Source organism: Ceratotherium simum, chromosome 18 (assembly GCF_057802395.1).
Source record: "Ceratotherium simum simum isolate JZ-2026a chromosome 18, ASM5780239v1, whole genome shotgun sequence".
Taxonomy (NCBI): domain Eukaryota; kingdom Metazoa; phylum Chordata; class Mammalia; order Perissodactyla; family Rhinocerotidae; genus Ceratotherium; species Ceratotherium simum.
The window spans coordinates 35,073,320-35,086,504 of record NC_141917.1 but is presented as its reverse complement, the minus strand read 5'-3'; positions in this window follow the sequence as shown (position 1 = coordinate 35,086,504).

Here is a 13,185-nt window from a genome sequence, read left to right as displayed (position 1 = left end):
TCTTTGTGGTCTGTATGTATGTACATAATTAAAATCGTGTTTTTTTTCTCTTGTTAATCTGTTTTATATCAATTTAATTCTTAGACCAGCCACAGAACTGAGAAGGGTAGAAGGGAAATTTTCCTCCTCTAAATATTAACAGGCTGAAAACTGATTTTCTTAGTCTAGCAAAGGTACATTATTAATTAAAACTGAAATTCAGTGTTTGTAATGAGTCATCTACTAGTCAATGAATTATATTTCTGGTACTTATCTACAAGGAAACAGCCCATTATTTTAGACTCAGTGGGAACACTAGTCAGAGAATAGTAGCATAATGGAACTAAAGACTATTAAACAAATCGTCTTTCAGTTGAGCCCATTTGAGAACCACTCAGAAATACATCTTATTGGGATATGTCTTTGCCCTTGTTTGTGTGACCTTACGCAGTCAACTAACTTCCGAGGTTACTTTGGCATTGTTAAAAGATAAACTGAGGCATAGTAAAAATTTTAAGAGTTTATTTTAGCAAAAAACAATTCCATCTTGCAGCTCCACGCCAGAAGTGGTTAGGAGGGCTCTACCAATAGGAGCTGGGGAGAGACTTTTATAGAGAGAAGGTAGAAGTAAAGTAAGGTAACAGTTGATTGGCTAAAGCTTAAAGCCTAATTGGCTGTTTGTGATTGGTTGTCGTTAGGTTTTGATTTCATAACCTTGAGGCATTTACAGGCTTAGATTTTGGTTTGCTTACCTAGGCTGCCATGGCATTAGAGCCACCTCAATCTAATGGCCTGCTTGTTTAATTAATTTAACAGTTGTAATAGGACTTGTCTTTTGCCAGCATTATGAGAACTAGGAGGCTGAGTCAATAACTATATTTCAAGGATTTTAGAGATAAACACCATGTGAGGCAACCTTCCAGGAAATTTTAATCTGAGCCCATTTTGCCTACCAGAAGTGTTTCTATAACTTTGCCCACCCTTCCCAGTGCTCTGTCTACTATATTACTATAAAATTTAATTACTCCAAAATTTGAGATAACACAAGACCACAGAGGAGGAAGCCACTAATTCTGCCTATGGATGCTGGGGAAGGTTTTACAGTGGAGGTAATTCTCGTAGGTTTGAGCCTATTCTAGAAGAATGGGTAAGAGTTTTTCAGGCTAAGTAAAAAGATAATGTCAGCAGGTGATTTTGGCTTGCTCTCTTTGCAGGGAGTTCTTGCTGACTCTCCTTCTCTACCCCTTGTGAATCAGAAATCTTTAGAGACCAGCACCCTCTGGAGGTGATCTAGTGTGAGAACTCTGCCTGATAGGGATGATCTACATGGATTGAGACTACCCAACCTAATCAGAACTTCTCTCCTAGGCTGTGTCAGGAAGTAAAAATGGGAGTATAGAAAAAGAGAGTCAGAGCCACAGGAATACAGCAGGATGATTAGAGGGGAAGGATCACCAGGTGATTGCCTCTGAGGAACAATAAGAGTTAATAAGAGTTACTGTTGGGTCACTGATGGAGCCTGGCTATGTAGCAAAGAATGTGACTTCCTTTGCTTCTGATAAAGTTAATTTGTATATTGGGACCCACAAAATTGAGGCTGCCCCAGTGGCCTGGCACACGTCACAAATCTAAACCTAAGTGAGCCTGCACTTATGGGAAACAGTTGTGACAAGGGAACCTAACATACATCAAGCACAATCCTCCAACTCGGTTTTAACTAGCTCACTTTACCCTAGGAAATAGGATTTGCTGGCCTTAAGGAAATCCCCCATCTCCTAGCCAATCCTGTCCTGTTTCCTCATTGCCTCTTCTAACGCTCTGTAAAATTGCTCTTGCCCAAAATCCCTCAAGAAGAGTGCTCCACTGCCTGTGAGACACTGTACTTTCCCAATCCATGGATTGTTTTTCCTCGAATAAGGGACATCAAACTCATTACAAAATTGTTTTAGTTTTGTCATTTGATACTTTGTTACTTTTTAATGTTTGTATTAAGACCCATCACATAGTGTGGTAGATTAAAAATGGCCAAAGATTCACTGGAGCTCCTGCCCTTCAGAGGTGGGTCTATTTTCTCATTCCTTTAACTTAGATTAGCCTGTTACATTGCAGAAGGGATGTTGTGAGATTTTTCCAGCCTAGGCCTCAGGAGAATTTGTACCTTTCATTCTCATCTTTTTTCACTCCCACCATGTGAACAAGCCTGAACTATCCTGCTGTAGAAACTGTATAGAAGAGGCTCTCCAGCTGACAGCCTGCCAAATGTCCAGCAGGTAAGTGTGTCCATCCTAGACCATCCAGCCCCAGTAAAGCTATCAGCTGACAGTAGATGAATGATTGAGCCTAGCTGAGACAGGCAGAAAAACCACCCAGCTGGGCCCAGCCCAAATCGCCAACCCACCAACTTGTAGCTAATAAATGATTGTTGTTTTAATTCACTAAGTTTTGGAGTGGTCTTTTATGCAGCAAAGGCTGAGTATATTGCTACTATTTGAAACATGAAAGAGCATAATATATCTGCCACTGAGAGGACTTTGTTTTTCATTTATTGCCATTTTTCAGAAATGATCCTCTTTCAAATTAGATAAAAGGTAGCTTTCCAAATGTGATGCAAACAGGGAGACAATTTAGGAGACTGAGGCATGAGATAATCAGAAACTGAACTAGTAGTAGAAGTGAGGATGTTCCTAAGAGAATAGTTTAATGGGTATTTCGGAAACTTCCAAGTCTCATTCCTGAGCAGCTATTAATGACATTTTCACTTTACAAATATTCCCTCTATTGTGAATAATTACAGCTTTGTGTGCCAATGATTGTCCCAAGCAATCTCAAAAATTGAAGCTGCTGGAAAAATCCTGAATTCTGCAATAACTTGTGTTTTATCTTTCAAAGTACTGCTCATATGAGTGAAGACAATAATTCAAATGTTTGTGTGTATAAAATTTCAAAAAGAAAGTTAAAATAATAGGAACAACAAAATATGAAAACTTCAACTGAGAAAAAAACCACAAGCTAGAACTCTCAAATTCATTTCCCTACATTTTAACTTTTGGGAGAAAGAATTATATGATAGGAATATATTTCAATAGAAATTATAAAATATGTTATATATTATTTTATGACCCTAAAATAATAAACATTGATTATAGACAATGCAGGAAATGACATCAAAGTAAAAATAAGAAAATTTAAACACCCATATTCCTACCTGCCAGAGAAAACTATTATAAACGTTTTGATGTATATACCATAAATGTTCCATATAACACACACATACATACACACAAGTACATATGTACATGTATATGTGTATATAATACCAAATTTAGATCCTGCTGACTATATTGCTTTATACTCTCCCTTTTTCTCTTATTATGAGCATTTCCTATCCCTTAAGGGTATAAATTTTAGTAGTTGCATGGTATTGTATTTTATGGGTATATCAAAATATATCTAACTAACGTTGGGTAATAATGTTCTAACTTTTCCACAATACATGTGATAGACCTTTAGGCATAGTGTTCTTTGTATATATCTCTGATTAGTCCTATAATTAAATTCCTAGATGTGCAATTACTGGATAAAGTCTATGCACGTTGTCAAGGCTCAAGATATATATTACCAAATATCCTTGTAAAAAATTTACATCAATTTTGACCTTGCACCATTAGCCACCAGATATTGTCATAAATGACAATAATTTATAAGACTTCCAGGATATATATGATCAGTTAGCCCACTTATATCCATATGCATAGAGCAGCACAATTTGAGTTCAAATCCCAAGTAATGACCCTGATGCTTTATGAGATATTAGAGAAGTGAACTAAGATATTTAGTAATGTTCAACAAAAAGTATAATCAAGCATTCCATTCCTTGGGCATTCTAGTTAATCAAGGGTTTACCCTTCTGTCTCCCTTTGCTTTTACAGTAAAACTGAAATCATCTAGAAACTGGCGTTCCAGTAACTACAAGCATGTTCAATCACTCTGAATATAGACAGAAAGGAGACAAGGAAAACAAAATATCTCTGATGGTGAAAAAGGAACTTAGAGCAGAGAACAATCACAAAAACAGCCAAGAAGAGCCAGAGCTAGCTTTCTTGACAATTACATCCCATATAGTCTGAACAGTTATTTCCTGATCAGAAGGAACACTAGCGGTCTGGCTCTGTCTCTAAAGTCCGGATTTTCTGCATGAGATCCAAGGCTGCTGTAGAATCAGCAGGAGACAGAAGAAAAAATAAGGAATAAATGTGAAGTAGAGGGAAGAAAAGTGGGAAACCACGTAAGTGATGCTGGCTGCAGGAATATAGTGGAGAAAAGAAGTAGAAATACAAATGTTGCAGCAATGGCGGTAGCAAGCAGCCAAAACACTGAGGGAGGAGGGAAGAGAGATAATGTTAAATGGTCTTGCTCTTTATGCATGGAAAGGCAACTGGTGGGGGTGGGGGTCAAAAACGCTCTGGATTAGACTTTTGGATTGAATAAAGGGATAGAAATTGTTTGTAATTTTGAAGTCAGAATCACGTTTTCAGGACCTTTAGTTCTTGCCTTAGGTTGATTTCTATCTTTTCTCAAAAATAGCTTATATTTGCATTCCTGGGTATTTGCATACATGTCTGACCAGGATTCTTTGAAATGATTTATTTTTTTAAACAGCTTTATTGAGATATCATTGACATATCAACATTGTATATATTTAAGATATACAACTTGGTGTTTTGATATACATATGCATTGTGAAACAATCACTGCAATCAAGGTAATTAAATATCTATTACCTCTACACAGTGACTATTTTGTGTGTTCGGAGGGGTAGGGGGGTTATTTAATTTAAGATCTAGTCTCCTGGCAAATTACAAGTATATAATACAGTATTGTTAACTACTATCACTATGCTGTACATCAGATTTCCAAATATTATTAATCTTGCGTAAGTGAAACTTTGTACCCTTTGACCGACGTCACCCTATTTCCCTCAGCTCCATTCAACTCTGTGCTTCTGTGACTGTTTTAGATGCCACATATAAGTGAGATTATGCAGTCTTTCTCTTTCTTTCTTATTTTGCTTAGTGTAATGTCTTCCAGCTCCATCCATGTTGTTGCAAATAGCAGGATTTACTTCCTTTTTAAGGAAAATGGGAGTGCAGTTATCTCTTAGTGATCCTGTTTTCAATTCCAGTAGTGGAATTGCTGGATCATATGGTATTTCTATTTTTAAGTTTTTGAGGAATCTCCGTACTGTTTTCCATAGGGGCCATACTAATTTACATTCTCACCAATGTACAAGAGTTTCCTTTTCTCCACATCCTCACCAACACTTGTTATCTTTTGTCTTTGGACAATAGCCATCCTAATGAGTGTGAGGTGATATGTCATTGTAGGTTTTGATTTGCATTTCCCTGGTGATTAGAGATGTTGAGCACCTTTTCAAATACCTGTTAGCTATTTGAATTTCTTCTTTTCAGAAGTGTCTATTTAGGTCCTTTGTCCCTTTTTCAATTGGGTTATTTGTACTTTTATTATTGAGTTATATGAATTCCTTGTATATTTTGGATTTTATCTCCTTATTGGATATATGGTTTGCAAATATTTATTCCCACTCCATAGGTCGCCTTTTCATTTGTTGATTGTTTTTCCTTTGCTGTACAGAAGCGTTTTAGTTTGAGATAATCACACTCGACTATTTTTGCTTTTGTTTTCTCTGCTTTTTGTGTCATATCCAAAAAATTATTGCCAAGATCAATGCCAAGAAGGTTTTTTTCCTATGTTTTCTTCTAGGAGTTTTATGTTTTAAAATTAAAATTGTTACTAAACCCCAGAAGGGATATTTGAAATGAGCAGTAAAATAGACAAACATCTGATGAGTTCAATGTAGAAAAAAAAAAGAAAGAAAAAACAAATACTGATAGAATGAGAAATGTACATAACCGCATCTAAATAAATTAGATAAACTTTATGATGAATTTGGAAATTTAGATGAAATGCATTACTTCTAGAAAAGCATAAACAATAGACATTGACTCAAGAGTTCAACGAAGTATGAGAAATTGAAAAATTTGTTAGCAATCTATCTTCATAAATGCACTAAATCAGTCTATCAAAACTTGAAAGAAGTCCTTTGTTGTTTAAATTATTCCAGAGAATAAAGTCAAGTTTCCCAATTTATTTTATCTATTAGCATTATTTTAGTAACAGCATTACATAGATATACAAAATTCTGCTTAGAAAGGAAAAGAATGACGACATATAAATTTAATTTATTTTCTCCACTTTAAATCAGAACGGAGACCAAACATCTTATACAATGTTATAATGCCTGTATTCAGACTAACACTTTTCAATATACATAACTTTGAATAATTCAATTAATATAGGTTGGTAACTCTCTTTGAAATTAATAATTCATTTAGAAATTTCATATTTTTCTGTCCACATTCACTTTTGATTATTGTTGTTAATGGGATAGTCATAATTTTTCCAGTTTCAGTCTGAACAAGTCCATATACTTTAAATGAGGAAAAAACACAGAACTTTTAGTAAGGAGGTGTGAGCTCTAGTACCACATATTCTAATCAGTTTTGTGTCCCTAGGCAAGTTAATTAGGTGCTTTGTCTCAACCCTAATAGGAATATAATATCTCTTCTATCTACCTCATAAGTAAGTAGAAGATAAACTTCATGTGAAAACACTGGGCTAAAGTTAGTAAACAAATGCAAGTTAATGTCCATGTATAAGGTGTTATTATATTAATTTTGCCTTAATATTTGGTTGTTGTTTTAAAAATTTAAGCTTTTAGGCTACAAAATACTACATACTTTTAGGACTGCAAAGTTCAGTAGTCACATAAGGTGAATTAAAATATTAAAGCTAGTGACTACAAGAAATTTAGTAATCTATGTTGTCATTTAATTACAATAAGAATTTATAGTTATAAAAATACAGGTCACATATCAGGAAAATATTCCTATTTGCTGTAGTTTAGGAGTTCTTGCCTACAGCAGTGAGTTATCCAGCATCAGCCATTGCCTTGGGTACTTCAGGGATTCAAACTGCTCATAGACTCTGTCAAACAGATTTGGCAGCTGTCCAAAGTGTCAGTCATTCCATGGGCCAGATTAAGCTTGTCGTTCTCTTCATCTGTGATTACATCCAACTTCTCAGATATGTGCTCTTCAAAGATGAGATGACAGGGAGAATGCTCCAGTTCCCTCAAATGAACTCAAACCATCAAAAATATTTAGATTATTTTCTATATGACATTTAGCCAAGAGTCACCAACTTTTCCTTTGATTTTATTTGTTGCTATGTTGATTTTGTAAGCATTACAATTCCTTCTGAAACTGTTCTCAATACACTAAGTAGTGATGTGGAACTCTTGGTAGGTGAAGAACTTACTGTGGTAAACTAAACCACAGAAATTAAGATTGTTCTTAAGTAAAGAATTTAACTTCTGCAAAGTTAATCAGGAAAAAAATTTTATCGTATGTTTCAGTCAGCTAAAATTGAACAGATGTAAACAACAAAAACACACTTTGATCAATGCCCTTTGGCTGCACCACCAGAGAAAACTGGCTGGATTTTGTTTTCTAGACTGGTGGTCCGGTTCCAGTAGCCCAAACTTGGCAAGTGGCTGACTCCTCTTTCCACATGTTGACCCTAGTAATCATTTGTTCTTCCAACATAAATTCCTTCTGTAAATATCAAAAGGGTCAATTTAGAATGTAATAAACTTAAAAGAAGCTGGGCATAGATGTCTGTTTAATACCAAAAGGCAAAGAGGAAAATTAAAAAAAAAAAGAAAATCTAGAATGAAAGAAAAAAAAAAACTTCACTGAGGGAAGAACATTTTAGTAGATAGTTTTGTTTGATGTCAACCCAACCCACTTTCTCTGAAAATTTCAGCATCCGTGTTTATGGTATGTGAGTGTCCACTCCCTCCCCCCTTCCCATGTACAGACAACACCACAGGGATGAACATGGAAACCTGACCCAAACTGGGCAAACTAGATTCTCCCTCCTGATATTTGAAATGCGTGTTCAGACATCATCAATTATTCTCTTGGAGGGGCTGGAAGTGAAGTGATATCATCTGGGGAACTGTGTGGAGACTGCCTCTTTCTTCCAATCGCACCAGCGAACAGAAAATCAAGTTTGCAGGGGGGAGTGGGGAATGGAGGAGGAGAGAGAGATAGAGAGAGACCTGAGGCTGAAACCAAACAATGGAGTGAAATTTCTTCCAGGATTTGACACCTTTCCAATTTCTCATTTCAATTCATCATGAGGCTCTTCATTCCTGTTCTTGGATTTCTGTGAGACACAACTGTGACTTTATAGATAAATTCTCCTTTTTTCTTAAGCCAGCCTTTGGTTTCTGTTACTTGCAATCAAGAGTTTTAACTAAAACAAGGAACCAATGAGGTAAGATTAGAGGGAAGGAAGTACAGTTGTCCCCCCTTATCCACAGGGCATATGTTCCAAGACCTCCAGTGGATGCCTGAAACCACAGATAGCACTGAACCCTATGTATACTATATTTTTTCCTAACTAACAAGATAGTAGCATATACAGCATGGATATGCTGGACAAAGGGATGATTCACGTCCCTGGTCGGACCCACGCAGATGGCGTGAGATTTCATCACGCTACTCAGAATGGTAGGCAATTTAAAACTTATGAATTGTTTATTTCTGGAATTTTCTATTTAACATTTTTGGACCACGATTGACCCCAGGTAATTGAAACCACGGAAAGCAAAATCGTGGATAAGGAGGTCCACGATTTTTTACCTACTGTAAAAGATATATGAAGAGATCAAACAATAATTGGTGGTGTCAAGAATCCAGAAAACAGTCTTAAGACTAAAATGTGTGTTAGGAAAATGTTCTTTGTCCCTTTCCCGTTCCACATCACTTTGCATTATTCTTTAGCCTGCATTGGCTGAGTAAGGACATAAGAGATGCTGATTTTGGGGGTTCAGTGGTCTGGAATATGTCAGACTATCCCTTCCAAAGTATAAAACTGGTTATTGCACCTTGAACTGTGAGCATTAAAAATGCTTGATGGGATTCTTTGGAGTTTGGAGACAATGTATATTACATTTGAGCGTGCTGCTCTGAAACATTCATTTAGTAACCCATAAGACTGCTAGATTTATGTGGGCCAAGAGTAAGAAAAAGCACTTCAGCAAGTCCAGGATGTAACATGAGCAGCTCTGCCATTGGGAGTCATGACAGCAGATTCAACAGTACTCAGAGTTTCTGTGGCAAATGGGAAGGCTGTATGGAGTTTCTGAATAGCGTCAATATGAGAATCAGAGTGCAGACCCCCAGGGTTTTGGAGCAAACCATATCCTCTTCTGCCGATAACTATTCTTTGAGAAACAGTTCCTGGTTTGATACTGGACCCTGGCAGAGTCCGAATGCCTGGCCTTGGGACATCAAGTGACCATGCAACTAAGTCGCCAATCATGAACTATGTGTTAACTAGCTTATCATGCCATAAGGTTGGGAGTGTGCAGCAGCAATCCATCATCAAGTGGAAGGGATATAAGAGATTGGGTTCAAGCAGGCACTGAATACACAAATAATTTGCATGAAAGGAGTCCAGACTTCTACAACAACTTCTCTTCCTGCATTGCTTCCTCTCCCTCAATCTACATGTATAGTCTCATGGGCAGTTTTTTATAACCAGTTGACTAAGGAGGGAAAAATTCAGGTCTGGTGCAAATGATTTTGCATATTATGCTGGCACCAATGATGACATTTCATAGTCACAATCAAGAGTGTCCTAGTAAGAAGGGAAGGAAAATCCTTCTAATGGGCAGAAATGTGAGCAGTCCAGTTAGTTGTCCACTGTTTTTTGACTACCGAAGTCTTCTTGAAATGCTCCAGGCCAATTATTCCTCTCTTTGTGCTCTTGTAATGTCCTGTGTGTACCGCCTAGACTGATTTATCACTGTCTCACAGCTGTCTACCTGTTTGACTCTGCCTCAAGAGTGATCTTGAGGGCAGAGCCTATGTTATACTTATATCCTCTTCGTCTAGAAAATCCTTGGTGCACAGTAGGTGCTCAGTAACTGTTCTTAAAACCTCTTTATGATGTTGGCTCCTAGATGGCTATCTGTGCATATATTTGTCCCTGGGATCAGAGAGGTATGACAGGAAGCATTGTGATGTAAGAAGACTGGCTTTGGAGACAGAGAATCCTGCCTCTGCCTCTCACTGGCACTGTGATTTTTTACAGATCGAGGAACCTCCTGAAGCTCAGTGTATTTACCTTTCAACCATGAAGAGGATAATACTGACTTTGTACCGTCTCACTGATTATCTGGGGTGGGGGTGGGGGTAGGAGACAAACCAATCTTTATGGAAGTGGGTTAGGGTTTTTCTAAAGAGGTGAGATAATCACACTTCAGTAGTTTGAAGAAGGAAGAATTCTCAGAGAGAAACGTGGGCCTCAGGAAGGGAAGTGGGGAAGGCAAGGGTTTGGGGGTGTCCATGAGAAAAACGCCTATTAAGGGTTTACATTTTTCATGTGTGTTCACATACTTGCACAAGTAAAAATGAAATTTCCCTGGTAATGTTGTAATTCTCTCTAGTTTATCACCTTTTTAAAGAAAAATTTAATATCATATTTTATTTAACCCCATATACCCAAAATATTATCTTCTCAACATATAATCAAAATAAAAATTTATTAGTGAGATATTTTATGTTTTTGTTACTTCTTTGTACTAAGTCTTAGAAATCTCGTGTATTTTACACTCCCAAGACACATGTGGTTGGTGGCTACCATATTGAACAGAACACCTCTAGATTATTTACCCAGAACCCTCATTCAACAAATAGGGAAAGTGAGGCCCAGAGATGGGCAGTGACTGGCTCTGGGGAATGCAAGCTGTTGGCTTTATCCCACATCACCTTGCTGTGTAAGGTATCCAAGGTTCCCCACTGGCTGCAGTGTGGCCCCCAGCACAGCTCCCCTCCCCTGCCTCCCAGAGGAGGTGTTGCCCGCACACAGATCAGGCTTGAGGTGGCCCACACAGCTTCTTATTTTACCTAGTGGCCCATGATCATCTTCTGAGGGAGCATCAACTGGAAGCACTGGGTTCACCGGCAAGGAGGGAGTGCTTGGGATCTGCCCCTTCTCTTACAACCTCTACAATTAGTGCCTGGAATGGGACCATGAATCACAGCCTTTCTGCACAGCCTGACTTGGAAGTGTTTTGTGACTAAGGGGAGCAGAGAGTATCAAGAGGTTTGACTTACCCCAGTTCACTGCATCACTAGTTCAGGGAGGCTATGATCCAGTTCTGTTCAGTGGCCAGCAGGAAACTTGGAGCAAAGGGGAGAGGCGAGAAGAAATCATCATGGCCATACGGAAGACTCAGAGGCAGACATTTGGCAATCTCTGTTCTTCCCAGATATTAATCTAGATGGTTATCCCTGAAGGTGTGAAAGGATGATGCTGTGTTATGTAAAGATTAACGGTACTGAATGTGAACTGTCTGCCTGGATTAGTAAGTGCTTAGTAGTTGGCTGACTTTTTTTATCATTATGTACACCCAATCTGGACACAATTATTATTTAGAAGTAGGATAGCACTGAGTTTAGAGCATGGGCTCTGGAGCTAGAGTCTTGTGTTTGCATCCTTGCTGTAATATTTATTAACTTTGCGACTTTGGTCAAGTTAAGTAAACTATCTGTGTCTTAGTTTCCACATCAGTAAGCTGAGGATAATAGAAGCCACTTCATGGGATTGTTGTGAGGATAAAATAAGTTCATGTATGTAAAGTGCTTAGAACAGTGTCTGACACGTGATAAGTGCTTAAATGTTAGCTAGAAATGCTGTCTAGCCATTATGAAAGATGTCATCCATTAGATAGAATTGTAAGATTGTGTAGATTCAGTGGTGTGCTGAAGTGGTTTGTACAGTCTCATGAGAGCCGATTGTGTAACCCCTTCCCAACATTGTGTTCAGTGATGAAACATTGATAGCTTAAAATCAGCCACACTGGGAGTATTTACATCATGGAAATTGGCAAATGCTACAAATCTGGACCCACCACACCACCCCTCCCCCCACAAAGAGAAGTGATTGTTAAACACTTGCTAGCACACCATTGATTATATTTATCAGAAAAAGAACCTTTTATCTTTAGTGGGTGATTCTTTGGATCCATGGATATTATGAAACAATTTTCCATGTTCTCCACACTATGAATAGGATCAGAAGCTTTTCCCTCATCAAGTAATGTTATAGCCTACATTGTTTTTAGAATACTGGGTTAGTCAGAATGTCTGTGTTTTTCTCCTGGCTCCATCACTTACTAGTTAATTAACTCTGGGAAAATCTCTTGTTTTCTGAGCCTTAGTTTTCACTCCTGTAAAAGGTTAAACCTATGTCTGACTTGCCTACAATGCAGATTTGTGTTTTTAAAAAATACATATGAAAGTGCTTTATAAAATCAAAATCCTATATAAATAATTTTTATCCTATGGTACTATCTAAAGGAAAGCTAACAATAAAAATCTTTTTACTTTGGATTTTGACTGCAGTACCATTGGGAAAGCCAAAGTGTGTACAATTTCCTGACAAATTATTTCATCCTTACAGAAAGTGCTAGTAACATCTCTAAATGCCCACAGAACAATCATGTAGAGATTCTTCTTTTAAAAAAATCAATAGCAAAGTGCTTTTCTACATATTCTCACGAAGACTGCTTCCTGAGACTACTGTGCAAAAATCTATTATGTTTGAAGTTCTGTGTGGATGATTTTTTTTTAACTCAGTAGACAGCAGTAAGGAGTGAATTATTTTTGTTCAGGTAAAAACAGATGATACATATTATTCTGTAGCTTCACGGCAAAATATGCTCCTCTTTATGAAGAGCGATATAAGCATTTTTCAGTGTTGTATGCCTCAGAGTTCAGGGAAAACTAGGTACATCGAGTGAGACTGAGAACTTGCTAATGTTGGTAGGTCCCATGTGTTAGTCATTCTCTTCCAGTTGTCTGCCTGAAGACTGGGGAGATTCAAAGTCTGTTTCAGCGAGGAGCTAGAAAGTCACTGTCTCAGAGAAGACAATGAATGGCTAAGACCTCCAGGCCCTTAGAAAAATGTCACTCCACATGTGAAAAAAAGTAACGTACCTGAGTTGAGATGAGAAGGATCTGTGGTTATTAATCACACAGCTGCTTTGCC